The 14,924-nt window shown below is 39.4% G+C and overlaps 2 non-coding genes across 2 annotated transcripts; one reads left to right on the top strand and one right to left on the bottom strand.

Moving 5' to 3' along the window:
* Nucleotides 1–106, bottom strand: LOC145609809 (small nucleolar RNA R71). Its single transcript, XR_014106099.1, has one exon. It is a non-coding gene; the product is annotated as a small nucleolar RNA R71 (small nucleolar RNA).
* A 12,992-nt stretch (nt 107–13,098) lies between these two features.
* On the top strand, nt 13,099–13,203 carry LOC145609765 (small nucleolar RNA R71). Its single transcript, XR_014106066.1, has one exon. It is a non-coding gene; the product is annotated as a small nucleolar RNA R71 (small nucleolar RNA).
* Nucleotides 13,204–14,924: the final 1,721 nt, after the last annotated feature.

The raw sequence follows: 14,924 nt of genomic DNA, 5'->3' as shown, positions 1-14,924 counted from the left end.
AGGCAAGGGCTTTAATTCAAGGGTTCAAGCAAAAACCAAATGAGAGTCTCTATGAAGCATGGGAAAAATTCAAGGAGTATCAAAGAGAGTGTCCTCACCACGGAATTCCAGCATACCAAGTGATCCAAATCTTCTATGGTGGTTTGAGTCCTTAAGGCAAGTCATGCCTTGATGGAGGGGCCGGTGGTCCTATCATGAACAAGACCGAAGAAGAAGTTGTGGACATTATTGAGGATGTGGTGACCTACTATAGAGATTGGAAAGATGGAGAAAGAGATTCTTCAAGCAAGCAATCTTCGTTGTATGACCATCTCAATGCCATCAACAATCTTTCCTCTCAAATGACAAACTTGGGAAAGGAGGTGACCGCAATCAAAGCCAAGTTGGAGAGTGTTTCTTCCTCTTCTCAAGCTTCAAATCTTCCCTCCCAATTTAAGGGGAGAGGTACTTCTTCTAACTCTCAAACTCTTCCCACTTCACATAATATGCCTATGGGTTGTTTGTTTTGTGATGCATGTGGATCATATGATCATGACTCTAGCAATTGGAATAATGAATGTGTTTATGAGTTTGATAACAATGAGTGTGAGCATGTGAATTTTGTGTCAAACAACAATGTTCAAAGGTTTGATAATCAAAGAGGCCAATGGAATAGGAATTACCAAAACCAAGGCAATTTTGACAACTATAATCATGGTGGTGGTTATAGGAACCAAGGGAATCAAGGTTCTCGTGGTAACCATAATAACCAAGGTTATAGTGGCCAAAATCAAAGCCAAAATTATGGTAATCAAAACCAAGGCTATGGTAATCAAAACCAAAGTTCTGGAAATCATAACCAAGGTAATGGTAACCATAATCAAGGTGGTGGTAACCATAATCAAGGTTATGGTCAAAATCAAAATAGGGGTACTTGGAACAATCAAGGAAGGGGCAATTTTCAAAACAATGCTTAAAGAGGTCCCTCACTCGGATTTGTTCCAAAGACTTAAGGTGAAAATTCCTATTCACAACCTTTTTCTCCTAGGACTAATTTGGAAGAATTGATTGATAATCAAACCAAGATCATTAACACCTACATGGCGGTTAGTGATAAGAAGTTCAATGAAATGATGACTCATAATAAGATGCTTGAGACTCAAATAACCCAACTAGCAAATACTCTCAAAGATTATGCTAGTCCTTCTTCTTTACCTTCCCAAGGTGTTGAACCAAAGAAACCCGTGTATTCTATTACCACTAGTTGTGGGAGTGACCTTAGTGAGGGAGTTTCTTGTTCAATGGAAGGAGAAGATGAGAGGAGTGCTTTGGAGAATGAAGTTGAGAGGGTTGAGTCCAAGGAAGTCTATTGTGAGGATGAGGAAAAAGAAAAAAGTGTTGTTGAAAAGATGTGTGAGGAAGAGAGATTTCCCGATCTACTATACCCCCAAAAATTCCTAAGATTTAAAATGGATGAGCAATTTGGGAAGTTCCTTGAAGTTCTTAAGGAAGTTCATGTTTCCACACCCTCTACCGAGCCAAAACCCGAAATGCCCAAGTACTCTAAGTTTCTTAGGGAGATACTAGAGGAGAAGGAAGATTGTAATGAGGGCAATTTGGTGGAAGGAGGGAAATGTTTTAGTGCTCTTGTCCATGGTGAGCTTCCAGAGAAAATGGAGGATCCGGGAAACTTTTCAATTCCTTGCAAGATCAAGAAAATGATGTTTGAGAATGCTTTATGTGATCTAGGGGCTAGTGTGAGTATGATGCCTTATTCGGTTTTCAAAAGACTTGATCTAGGTGAGCTTCAACCATCTAATATAACCCTTCAATTGGCCGATCGCTCTATTAAGCTTCCTAAGGGGAGAGTTGATGATGTCCCTCTTAAGATTGGAGAGTTTGTTTTTCCCGTAGATTTTGTGGTTTTGGAGATTGAGGAAGATGAGCATATTCCAATCATTCTAGGGAGACCTTTCTTAGCTACCTCGGGAGCTTTGATAGATGTGAAAGGAGGCCGCATTACTTTGAGATGTGGTAAGCTAGATGAGAGTTTTAAGTTCAAACAATGCATGAGTCTCTATCTTTTGTGCAAGATATAGCATGTGCTAGTCTTTCTCGTTCTATTGATAATGTATGCATGGTTGATTCTTCTACTAACAATGCTCTTGAGAATTTTGATGATGTTTTTGCAAGTTTTGATAGCATGAAGGTTAGTGAAGAAGAAATTGTGATTCCCAAGCTAAAGGATGAGGAAGAAGTTGAGATTCCAAGTTGGTTTGAGCTTAATTCTCAAGATGAAGAGAAAGCTTCCATGGTTGTGGATGATGAAGTTCCATCTTCATTGAACAAAAAGCCGAAGAAAAAGGCTCCTGATTCAAAGAAATTGAGAAAAAGAAAGAGGTTGAGAAAAGAGAAAAGTGAATTTGAGAAGAATTTTGTGGAGTTTTCATCAAGCAACAATGAGAAGTTGCTTAAGATTGAAGAAGATTTTGCTCTTTCAACTACCTTGAAGAAGGTGGTGTTCTTTGACCCTCCATGATTTGGAGGAAGGGTCGAGCTTAGGACCTTAAGCAAGCATTTCCCGGGAGGCAACCCAGAGATTCTAACTTTTCCTTTTGATTTTTGAGTTTTCTTGTTTTTGTTTCTTTTATTACCTTTTCTTTTCTTTCACTTTTCTACTTGTTTGGATTTTTAGGATGAGTTTTGTGGGATTGGATTTCTTCAAGAATTCATGGTGAATGGAAGGTGTTCGTAGCACATATCATATTTTGTTCAATTCCAATCGAAATTTGAGGTAAAAGGGGTAAGAATTTTAAAGAGGTAAGATAGGAAATTCATGTTTTAAAGGTTGGAGGAAATTGATACTTAGTACATTTTTGTGGTGAGCACATGAATCTTTAACTTTGAGCTCTTTGAAAATGATTTTAGTTACTGCCTATGGTGTTCCTCATCACCATCATGATTCATGTGCACACCCAAATAGGCAGTAAGTATCAAAGAAAAGAGAAAAAGAAAGAAAAGAAGGGGAAGCAAAGTGTGCGGCCGCACACCCATCAGGTGCGGGCGCACACCTGATAGGTGCGGCCGCACCTGCTGGGCCGTGACTCCTTTATCCTTCTTCCTCCTCCTTCTTGTTCTCATTTCCTTATTTCCCCTCTTGTTCTTCACGCATATCCTCCCTCAAAACCCTCACTTGTGCGCACCCCTCACTCACCATTCACCCTAAAAAATCCTTCAATTCCTCACAAAAATCACTCTATTTTCATCAAATTTCACTCACAAACCTTCCTACACATAAAATTCCTCACATTTTGACCCAAATTTCACTCATTCTCTCTCCTACAATTGGTGGACGAAAATTGGGGCTTTTGTTTGGGATTGAAATTGGTGGATCAAAATTGGTTAATCTTGAATCTTGTATGGTATAATCACTTATCCTTGCTTTAATTTTGTCAATTATATCATAATTTTGCTAAGATTCAAATTTTGTATGAGCATGAATAGTGTAGTATGGGTTTTGTGATTTTTGATGCTTGATCTTGATATTGGATGTGATTTTGTGATGTTTGTTGATTGATTTTGCATAATATTGTGTTGTTTGTTGGTTTTGTAGCAATTTTCATCATCTTTGGTTGATAATTTGTGAGTTGGATTTGTGGAAATTGGGTAGAAAGTGTCGATTGTTGGTATTGGTTTTTGGTTGATCTTGGATTGTTTGAAAGGAGTTTTTCTTGGATTATTGGTGTTTTTGATTGGATTGGAATTGATTTTGGTGGAAGGAAGTGTGAAGTTGAGAATTGGTGAATTTGGTAGTAAGTTGTGATTTTGGGTGTGGTGTTCTTGGTTCATTGGTATTGCTCTTTGATTATTGTTGGTGACCTTTCTCAAAACCTCAAACATGTCTAAATACCTAAAGAAACTCACCAAAAAGAGAAAGACCGATGTTATCATCGAGGAACCTCGCCCAAGTACTTCTTCAAGGCCTAGCACTTCTTCTAGGCCAAGTACATCAAACCCCTCCTCTCAAACACGACCACCCACCTCTCTTCCCAAAAAGAAAAACTTCACAAACGAACAAAAAACCTTCTACCAACAATTGAAGGAAGAAAGAACCCTCAAACAAACCCGCCACTATCTCCAGCGTGATATGGTTAAATTGGGGATAGATGATGATGTGCGGTCCTTGCTCTTGAACCTTCGAATGGGGTCTTTCATCAACAATGCCTATCGCACCTACAAGGAGCCAACGTTGGAGTTTTTGGCTACCTTGGAGCTTGTGCCCTTAGGAGGGCAATATAGGGTGCGCTTCCAAATATTCAACCATTACTTCGATCATTCTTTGGAAGAGTTTAACGCGGCTTTGGACTTTGATCCCCATGGGGATATCTTGAACGTTGAACACTACATCTTCCCGGAGTACGACCATAACTCTTGGTGGGAAGACATCTCGGGTGGGAATGAATTCATCACCAACAAGGCCAAGATCTCTTCGGTGTACCAACCTTGCCTAAGGGTTGTGCACCGCCTTTTGGGCTATGTGGTGTTCCCCAAGCAAGAGTTGGGGAAGATGAGCAAGCTTGAGCTCAAAGTGCTTTGGTTGTCTACTCGCCTGGAGTATGTGGGCCGTTTGAACTTGGGGTACATTTTTGCCCTATATTGTGTTGATCTTCGTGGCCGGAGTACGGGAGAGATTCCATGCGGGGGCATGGTGACTAGGCTCTTGACTCGCCTTCGCCTTGATGCATATCTTCCCTTTTACAAGGAGATTGGAGACAACACCTCCCTATACCTCAACTTGAGGCAATTGGGTCAAATTTAATTCATCTCCAAGAACTACAGGGATGGGAGATATGAGTGGTTAAGGAACAATGAGCATTGGTGCTTTTTGCCTAACCCCGGATTGACTTCATTGGCCCGGATCGCCAACAATGTGTAGCATGTCCCTAGGTCTTTTCGGCGTCCCAACTTCGACTCCGATGAGGATGATGAAGATGATGATGAAGAGCAACAACAACAACAACAACAACAACAACAAATTCCACAACAACAAGTTCCTCAAGAACAACAACAAGAAGGGCAACATGCTTATGAAAATGCCGATTTGAGGGCTCTTAGTGAGCAAATGAGTGGATTGAAAATCCATTTGGACGGCATGTATGATCAAGATTTTGGGGCTATCTACGAACAATTGAGAGGTATCCAAGAAATGCAACAAGGTATGTTTGCACAACAACAACAAATCTATGATGCGGAAGTTGACCGCGGGAACATTGTTCCCCCGGTTAACTATCCGTACTTCCCGCCCCAACAAGGTCCTCTACCTTCGTATGGGCATCCATATTGGTCGGGTCCTTCCGGCCCCGATACCAAGCGTCACTACTACCCGGATGAGCACGGTAACTATGATTACAAGGCTCCGGGTGGAAGCGACTATAGGGGTGATCCTAACTATCCCCATGTCCATGATAACCACCCCTACGAACTTACCTTGCCTGATAACTTCACCCCTCTTGCTCCTTGGCAACAAGATCTTTTCAAGGGGCATTATGGGTGGCCCGAGGGTTATATCGGAGGATGGGAGCCTTACCCTCATCCCTTCGATGACCCCGAGCGCAACATTGACCCCAATGGAGCCGGGCCTAGCGGTAGTGGTAGTGGTGGTGGTGATGGTAGTAGTCATTAGTTCCCTTATGCTTTTTGTGCTTTTTGCCTCCATCCCTTATATTTTTGATGCTTGTTTTGTATTGATTGGGATGTTGAGATGTATTTTTATCTAGCTTGGGGGAACTAATGTTATGCTCGGTGACCAATATTTGTTGTTGTGTACATACTTTAGTTGTTTGCATGTTTATTTTTATTCCTCTTGTTTGATTTCCTCTTTTTCTTGATCTCTAGGCTACTTTCCTTGTAGCTAGTATGCTTGCCCGATTTGTTTGGATACTTGTTGTTTGTGTTGATGCTTTGCTTGAAATGTTGTTGTTGTGGTTGATCCCTAATATCCAAATCCCTTTAATCCAAAACCCTTTGATCCAAATCCCTTGAATCCAAATCTTGTAGTTTAGTTTAGTCCTTTAGTTAGTTTAGTTGCTTTCTTAGTCTCCTTTCTTTTATTCTTTTTATTCTTTGATTAGTTTAGCTTTTATTTCCTTTAGTTGTATATACTTTTTGCTTAGTTTAGTTTCCTTTTATTTGTTGTTTTCTTTTCTTTGTTTTGAAGTTACTAACCATTTTCTTTGTTTATAGTTTCTTTTATATTTATTTTTCTCACTTGGTTTCTTGAAGAAGCTTTTGGATATGAAATGCAACAAGGTTGTTTCTACTTGCTTCGTTAATTTTTGCTAAGCTTGGAGCCCGGTGAGATCTTTCTTATTTTTCTCTTTATTTTCCTTGGTTGCATAGAATAGGATTAGTTTAGGGGAAGTTGAATGGTTCGAGGATGGATGCTTGTTAACACGTAGTGTGTTTGGGATCGATGACGATGATGTCGATCGATCACTTGTTTGTCGATTGGGATTCTTATGTGTTTAACTTGTTTTCTAGTCCATTTCATATTATTTCTCCTATTTTCCTTTTCTATGTGTCCATTTCTTTTCATTTATTTTCTTTTATTTTTCTTTTTATTTGTGGTATGATTTTGAGGCCTTATTTTTCATTTTTCTTTTGAAATGAACTTTGTACATTGGACTTTGTCTTTTGCATGATTTTCTTTCTAGGTTGTAAAGGTATGCACGGTTTGAGACTATGTTTGGTTGACTCTAGGATAGGTGTATGCTAGAGTAGTTGGTTTGAACTAGGAGGATCATGAAGCCGGATTCTACTTGTTTGTGGCATGCTTGGTAGTTGCTGCCTATAGTCAATTTGACAACATTGGTGAGTTTTTGCTACATCCTTGTGAGGTAACTTGTTTTTCTAGCCTTCAACATTCTTTGTATGAGCGGCGTGGATCCTTGACTATGCAAACCTAATCTAATAAAGCTTGATGTATGACTCTTAAACCCAAGACCGAACTATCTAGGAAGTACAAAGGCACATTTTTCGGGGTGGTATTTTTCATTTTTGTTATATTTTGTTATTTTCTTTATTTTTGTGTTTACATTTGCCTTCTTGCAACCATTTGAGCCTTATACCTTCTTTTCAAGCCACATACTTAGTTCTTTGACCTTTTGTTTCATTTTCTTTCTATTCTTGATTTTTGTGAAGCAAAATGATCATTTGTGATGGAGTTTGTGGTAGATGAGTTGGAGTTTTGGTTTTTATGAATGCAAGTTTGTGATATCATTTTCTTTGTGAATAATGGCAAATGTTTGAGAAAAAGCCGTCCTACTTCATAAAAGGCATGGACTAATAAGTTGCATAATAGAAAAAGCCGTCCGAATTAAGTAAAAGGCAAGGACATTGCAAATTCAAATAAAAAGAAAAAACAAAAAAAATTGAAAAAGTGAAAAATTCAAAAATCTTTTGATGTATTCTTTTCTCCTTCTAAGCATTGAGGACAATGCTTCATTTTAGCTTGGGGGAGAAGCGTGTTCGCTATTTGTATATATTTCTTTGTGAGTATAGCTTCAAGTAAGCTTGGGGGTGTTGTTTTTGTTTGGTAATTTCTTGATTGTGGTGTTAAGGATTGATCACCCTTTTGCTTCACTTTTTAGGAAAATCACCAAATTTAAATTTTAGCCAACCTTCACCCTTTATGCCTTACGTTACAACCTTGGGGAAAGACCTTTCGACTTAGATAGTTGAGTCACTATTCGGGGGAGGGCATCTTGGGTCATTGCCTAAGGAAAGGGGATGCATAGTCGAGATTGTTGAGTAGCCTAAATAAAATTCTTTTTCCGGTTCCTTCGAGGAATCATTGGGATACTCACTAAGGGGAGATTTGAGACTAGTGGGGAGAACGCGGTAAGATTGTTTGGGATGAACGTGGATTGTGATATCTAGTTCCTAATGCCTAGCATACCCTATGTTTCAATCAACCTTAGATATCTTGAAAAATGCATACCTTAACTACTTGAGAAAGATTTTCATTCATTTGCATTATAGTCTTTATGTGAGTTCATTTCGCAAAGGTTTGTTTTCATTTTCTTTTCTTTTATTTTCATGGTTTGCCTCAATGATGTTTGGTGGAGAGTTATGGGTCAAACTCTTAAGATACCCTTACGAGACCTCACTCGTCCTCATAGGCGACTTTGGGGTTTAAAGGGCTTGTTGTAGCTAAAAGCAACCGTGATTCCTACGACAGTGAGTCTTAGTGTATATTCTTATCTTGAGTTTTTCTTTTTCCTTTTCAATAAATTTTTCATCCTTGATCTTTCTTGCTTTGTTTTGCTCGAGGACGAGCAAAAGTATAGCTTGGGGGAATTTGATGAGTGACATTTATGGCACTCATTTGATCTCTTTTTGGATGAATTTCATTTCATTTTATTACTCTTTTCTTTAGTTTTCCTTAGTTTTATTCTTATTTTCTTCATTTTATGCTTTTCCTAGTTAGTTCCTCTATTTTGTGCATTTTCTAGTTTACTTGTTATTTTTCCCTTTTATTTGCTTTTTCTCCTTTGTTTGTAGGTTGTGATTGATTGTCCAAGAATTCCCGAGCCTCCTCTCTATGGTTTTTCATTGCTTTTCATGCCTTATGCTTGTGAAAAGAGTTTCAAGTCAAAGGGGGATCCGAAGAGCAAGTTTCAAGACCTTGGTTATGCTCTTTTCATGGCTTATGTTCTTCAAGAATTCCAAGGAAGTTGCTGACTACCTTGTCCTCCATCACCATCATCTAGGATGTGTGCACCACATGAGCTAGGACGAAGAGAAGAGAGGAGCTCTACCCAGTTTGGTGCGGGCGCACTCGGGGAGTGTGCGGCCGCACATCTGGTGCGTGTGGGCGCACCTTTCTGGGTGTGTTTCCCGTGCGCGCCACTCTCTCTCCTACGTGCGACCACACCGGCGTGGGTCTATTTTTGGGCGTCAATACCGACCTCTCCTTTGTATATATAGTTATTTCCTTCTATTTTTGGCTAAGAATTCATTAAGCAAATTAGATCTTAGTTTTGATTAGAATTTTAGAGAGAGAAACTCAAGGATTGAAGAGAGAGAAACTCATGGTTTTTGGTTGATTGTTCTAGAATTCTCCATTGTAATTGATCTTTTGATCAAAGTTTGTAAGGATCTTCATCTTTGACTTCAATATAAGTTTGTTTTTAGTTGATTTCATTTGTTTTCCATATTATTGTTGATTGATTGAAGTTTGTTTGATGTTTGATTGAAGTTTGATTGATTGTTGATTTGATCTTTGATTTCAAATATGTTGATGATGAAATTGATGATTAGTGTAGTTTTGATCTTAATTTCCATGGCTAGTGAGTAGTTTTCTAGCTAGGGAAATGGTGAAGCATGTTTGAGTGATGGATTAGAGTAGTTTGGGGATAATTAATGGAGTTGATGATATGATTAAATTTGGTTGATAATTCATGTGCATGTGTGTAATTGATTGAAGCTTGGCCATCTTTAATTGTTGCACTAGATTGCATTGTAAGCTTGCTATGATACGGACCATTGATTAGTAACTTGCAATTTCTCGATTGAGGTATCTTGTGACGTTTCCTAGTTAGTGTTTAGCGTAGTTGGCGCTAATTAGACCTCTAGGAGAAATATCTTGGTATGCTCTTTTGGATACATGTTTGATCTTCCTTCATATCACTTGACTTAGTTGGTTTGACCTCCCAAACTACCATTCTCCATTGCAATTACATGTGGATCCATTCCCCTAGTGTCTTTTATATTGATTTTATACAAGTTCATTGCATTGTTTAGCTTCGTCTTAGTTCCTACCATAAACCCCTCACTTGACTTCGGAGTAGCTTGATACTAGGCAATATACATTCAATTTCCATTCTTTTGGGTTCGACCTCGACTTACCACTACACTTCCATAGGGGTTTGTTGAGTTATAAATATTGTTTGATTGGGTGGGGAGGTAGCCCAACGACCTACCGTTCCTTGTCCCGTCAAGAAGAGATGAGAGCTTCCTTGAGCTTACGAAATGCCTCAAGGCAAGCCTCATCAAAGCTAAAAACAACATCTTTCTTAAGTAATTCGGTCAAATGTTTGGCGATTGAGGAGAAATCTTTTATAAACCTCCGGTAGAAACCGGCATGCCCAAGAAAAGCTCGTACTCCCGTGATGGAAGTAGGAGGGGGCAACCTCTCAATCACCGAAACTTTGGCCGGATCAACCTCTATGCCATTTTTTGAAACTTCATGGCCGAGGACAATGCCCTCCTTGACCATAAAATGACATTTTTCCCAATTCAAAACCAAACTCGTCTCTTGACACCTTTGCAAAACTTTTTCAAGGTTAAAAAGACAAGTGTCAAAAGACGAGCCACCAACACTAAAATCATCCATGAAAACCTCAATTTCTTTTCAAGCATTTCAGAGAAAATGGAAGTCATGCATCTTTGAAAAGTAGAGGGAGCATTGCATAATCCGAATGACATTCTTCGGTATGCAAATGTTCCATATGGACATGTGAAAGTTTTTCTCTTGATCGCTTGGATGGATAGGGATTTGGAAAAATCCGGAGTATTCATCCAAGAAACAAAAGAAAGCGTGGTGAGAAAGCCTTTCAAGCATTTGGTCCATGAAAGGGAGAAGAAAATGATATTTCTTGGTGTTCTTGTTCAATCTTCTATAATCAATACACATTCTCCACCCGGTCACTGTCCGGGTGGAGATTTCCTCTCCCATTTCATCCTTGACAATGGTCATTCCACCCTTTTTGGGAATACATGAACTGGGCTCACCCACTTGCTATCGGAGATAGCATAGATGATGCCCGCCTCACGTAGTTTCAAAATTTCTTTCTTGACAACCTCTTGAAGTTGGGGTTCAACCTCCTTTGAGGTTCAATGGAGGTGGAATGATCATCCTCAAGATGAATACGATGCATGCATAGGGAAGGACTAATGCCCTTGATATCATCAATGCTATACCCTATCACATCTTTGTATTTTCTCAAAACATAAAGCAATTTTTTCAAATTAAGTTCATCAAGGGTAGCATTGACAATAATAGGGTATTTTTCCTATTATTGACAATTAAGCATTGACAATTAAGTTCATCAAGATAAGCATATTTCAAAGAAGGAAGGAGGGGCTTGACTTCTACCTTGGGAGGAGGCTTGAAACTCTCCTCCGATTTTTCCTCCATTGCTTCAAGCTCAATCTTGCTTTGTTGATCAACTTCCTCCTTTGAGGATTCCTCCATTGCCATGACAAATTATTTGGCTTGAGAGTGGAACTCCTCTTTGAATGTGAGAGCTTCCACTATTGGATCTTGAGGCTTCATCATGACCCTTCCCAAACGGTCTAACTCCTCATTCACAACATCAACTCTATAGCACTTTTCAACCATGGGGGTATTTAGCAACTTTGAGAACTCAAAGACTATCTTCTCATCGGCCACTTCACATGTGATGGTGTTGTTTTTGCAATTGATGACCGCCCCCAAAGTCTTAAGAGCTTCCCGACCCAAGATCAAGGGTGTGTCCACATCTTCCTCCATGTCCATCACTACAAAGTCACAAGGCACATAGATGTGTCCCACTTGAATTGGAACATCCTCAAGTTCTCCACAAGGCAACTTCACCGAGCAGTCGGCTAGTTGAATGGTCTTCCTTGTAAGGATCATCTCAATATTGAGTTTTTGAGCAATGGATAAGGGGATTAGACTAACACTCGCTCCAAGATCGGCCAATGCACCCCTGCCTTCCATATTTCCAATTTTTACCGGCAAAGTGAAACTCCCCGGGTCTTTCTCCTTCTTGGGCGTTTTATGTTGAACAAGAGCACTCACTTGTGTGGAAGGGTGATAAGCTCATCATTGAGCTTCCTTTTGTTGGTGAGGATGTCCTTGAGAAATTTGGAGTAAGATGGCATTTGTGTCACTACTTCAAGAAAAGGGAGATTGATGTACAAGTTCTTGCACTTAGAAACTTTGCAAACTTGTCATTCAACTTCCTCTCCGCAAGCTTACTTGGAAAAGGAACCGGTCCATCAAGGTTCCTAGTCTCACAAGGAATTGAAGTTGTCTTCTCGTTGTTGATCTTCTTCTTCTCCGAACTTCCTTCTACCTCATCAACCTTTTCTTCCTCACCTCTATTATCTTCATTCACACTCTCTTCTCCTCCCTTCTTTCCCTCACTACCCCCCTCATTTGGACCATCATAGGAAGCTCCTGACCTCAAAGTGATTGCCTTGCAAGTATCGGGTTTTTGGTTATGAGAAGGGTTAGGCTGTGGTTGTCCGGGTAGAGTTGATGGTGATTTGAATGGAGTTCTCTCGGCCAATTGAGCTAGTTGTGAATCAACCATCTTGTTGTGAGCTCTTATTTCTTGCATTTGTTGCCCAAAAGTTTGCATTTGTGAATGCATAGCTTGAAGGAGTTGAGTGGGTGTTGACTCTGCTTGAGGTGCTTGTTCTTGATTTCTTTGGGGCACTTGGGTTTGATTGTTGTATTGGTGTTGGTTATTGTATTGGTTTTGGTTGTTCCTTGGGTAGCTTCCTCTTGGGTTTTGGTTTTGAGATGGAGGTGGATTTTGGTATTGGGGGTTGGAATTGTAAGAGGGTCGAGCTTGTTGGCCCCATTGTTGAGGTTGAGATGCAAACCCGGGTTGTGGTTGTCTCCAAGCTACTCCACCACCGCCTCCTCTAAAACCATCTTACCTTGTGTTGTATGCCGCTACATGTTCGGGGCTCAAACCTCCACAATAAGATGTATCATGGTTGGTTCCTCCACAATTTTGACAAGAGAAAGAGTTCACTTGAGAAGAGCTTGCTCCACCACTTGAGCTTGCATTTACACTTGTGTTCAACTTTGAGAGCCCTTTTGTGAGTTGCTCAATTTGATGTTGCAATTGATCGACCTTCTTCAATTCATACATCCCACCCTTCTTCGGTGCACTCCTTCTTCTACCTCCCCAAGAGTAGTTCTTTGCTACCTCCTCGATTGTTGCTTCCACTTGATTTTGAGGGATCTTAATCAATTGTCCACCCGCCCCGCATCCAAGTTAGCTCTAGACATGGGCTCCAATCCATCGTAGAAAAACCTCATGAGCAAACTTTGATTGTATTCATGGTGAGGACACGCTTGCACCAACTCTTTGAACCTCTCCCAAGCTTAATTAAGGCTCTCATCCGCTTCTTGTTAAAATGATGCAATCTTCCTTCTCATCTCGGCAGTCTTTTCCTCGGAAATGAACCTCTTCAAGAATGCCTTAACTACCTCCCTCCAAGATGTGAGTGAGTTAGGCTTCACTTGCTTCAATCACTTCTTTGCTCTACCCGAAAGAGATTGTCGAAATAGATGCATCCGGATGTATTCTTGAGAAACTTGGTTGGTTTGAATCATGGCACATAGCTCAAGGAATCTATCAAGGTGCTCTATGGGGTCTTCACTTGTAGAACCCGAAAATTGCTCCGATTGAACAATTCTTGTATATTGGGGATGAATTGTGATGTTAGTCTCCGTGACGGGTAACAAAATCCCTCCCGTGAGCTCATAATCCTCCGGATTTCCGAAGTCACGAAATAAAACATCATCCTCTTGTCCCGCCATTGATTCACTTTGCGAACTAGAAGAGTAAGAATCACTCCCACTATCAATTATAGCACCAAGTCCTCTTCCTTCTTCTTGAAAAAGTCTACGAATTTGTCTTAGAGTTCGGTTGATTTCTTGGTCGATATGATGTGTGGGTGGTCCTTGATATCTTCTAAGCATTCACCAAAGCTAAGCAAACAATTAGCAATGACAAGTATGATAAAATAAACAAAACAAAAACAAAAAGGAAACCAATTTAAATTACTCTAACAAAAGCAAAAATAGACACCAAACAAGCCGCTTCCCCAGCAACGGCGCCAAAATTTGGTCGGGCTAGGATAGGTCATTAAACTATTAACCCTAATCAAATTAACTATTTATAAAACCTAGACCTCACACTAAACTAGTTAGTGGCAAGCAAGGGTCGATCCACTGAGGAAGCTTTCTCATCTAATATCAAAATCACCATGTAAGAGTAAGAAAGGGGTATATTTTGTTGGAATTTGGAATGTAGACACTAGAACTATAAATAAACAAGTAAAACGGTGATTAAATCAAGGTATAACAACGCTAGGGATTAGGGGGTTTCAAACATGATTAGAAAGAAGGAAAACAATGATAAGTATCATGAGTAACATGCCAAAGAATATAAAATTTAACCTAAACAATTCATTTTCATGCAATAGTTTAGGCAAACCAATGAAAGTAGTCTAAGCTAATTAGGATCATCATCATGCATCCTATTAGGCACAAGGTAGCCAAGAGAATAAAGGGGCACAATACATGGAACTCCATTTTGACAACTCATTCTCATGCAATCATTAAAATAAAGGTGATCTAAGTCTAGTTCAAATCATTTTCATGCATTTAAACTAGAAGGCAATCAAATAAAGTGCTACAATAATCTCAAGCCAATAAAAATCATATCTTTCATCAATTTAAGGCATGTAGTCAATCCACTATCATCATTCATCCATCATTCAATACATATTTTACACCCCCTTCCCCTAGCTAAGAGATTAGCCTAAAAAAGGGGGATTAGACATGATGAGAAAACTAAATGAAAACACAAGAAACATGAAAGCAAACATGATCAAAAACAATGAAAATACCAAAATATATTGATCCACAAAATAGATAGAAATAAACAACTAGAGTGCAAATAAACAAAGCTAAGAGAAAGGATTAAAGATTACTAAGGAGGCAATAATAGAAAGATTAAATCTTGCAAAGTTTCTTGATAGATTGAAATGAAACTTGAACCAAAGTTGCAAACAAGGAGATAACTTGAGTAATACTACACTTTCTCTCTCTAAGATTAGGTTTAATAATTTCTAAGATAATGATAGATGATAAT

This window comes from Chenopodium album, chromosome 23, assembly GCF_948465745.1.
Source record: "Chenopodium album chromosome 23, dcCheAlbu1.1, whole genome shotgun sequence".
Taxonomy (NCBI): Eukaryota; Viridiplantae; Streptophyta; class Magnoliopsida; order Caryophyllales; family Amaranthaceae; genus Chenopodium; species Chenopodium album.
The sequence above is the reverse complement of the archived record's forward strand: the minus strand, read 5'-3'. Positions and strand labels throughout refer to the sequence as shown.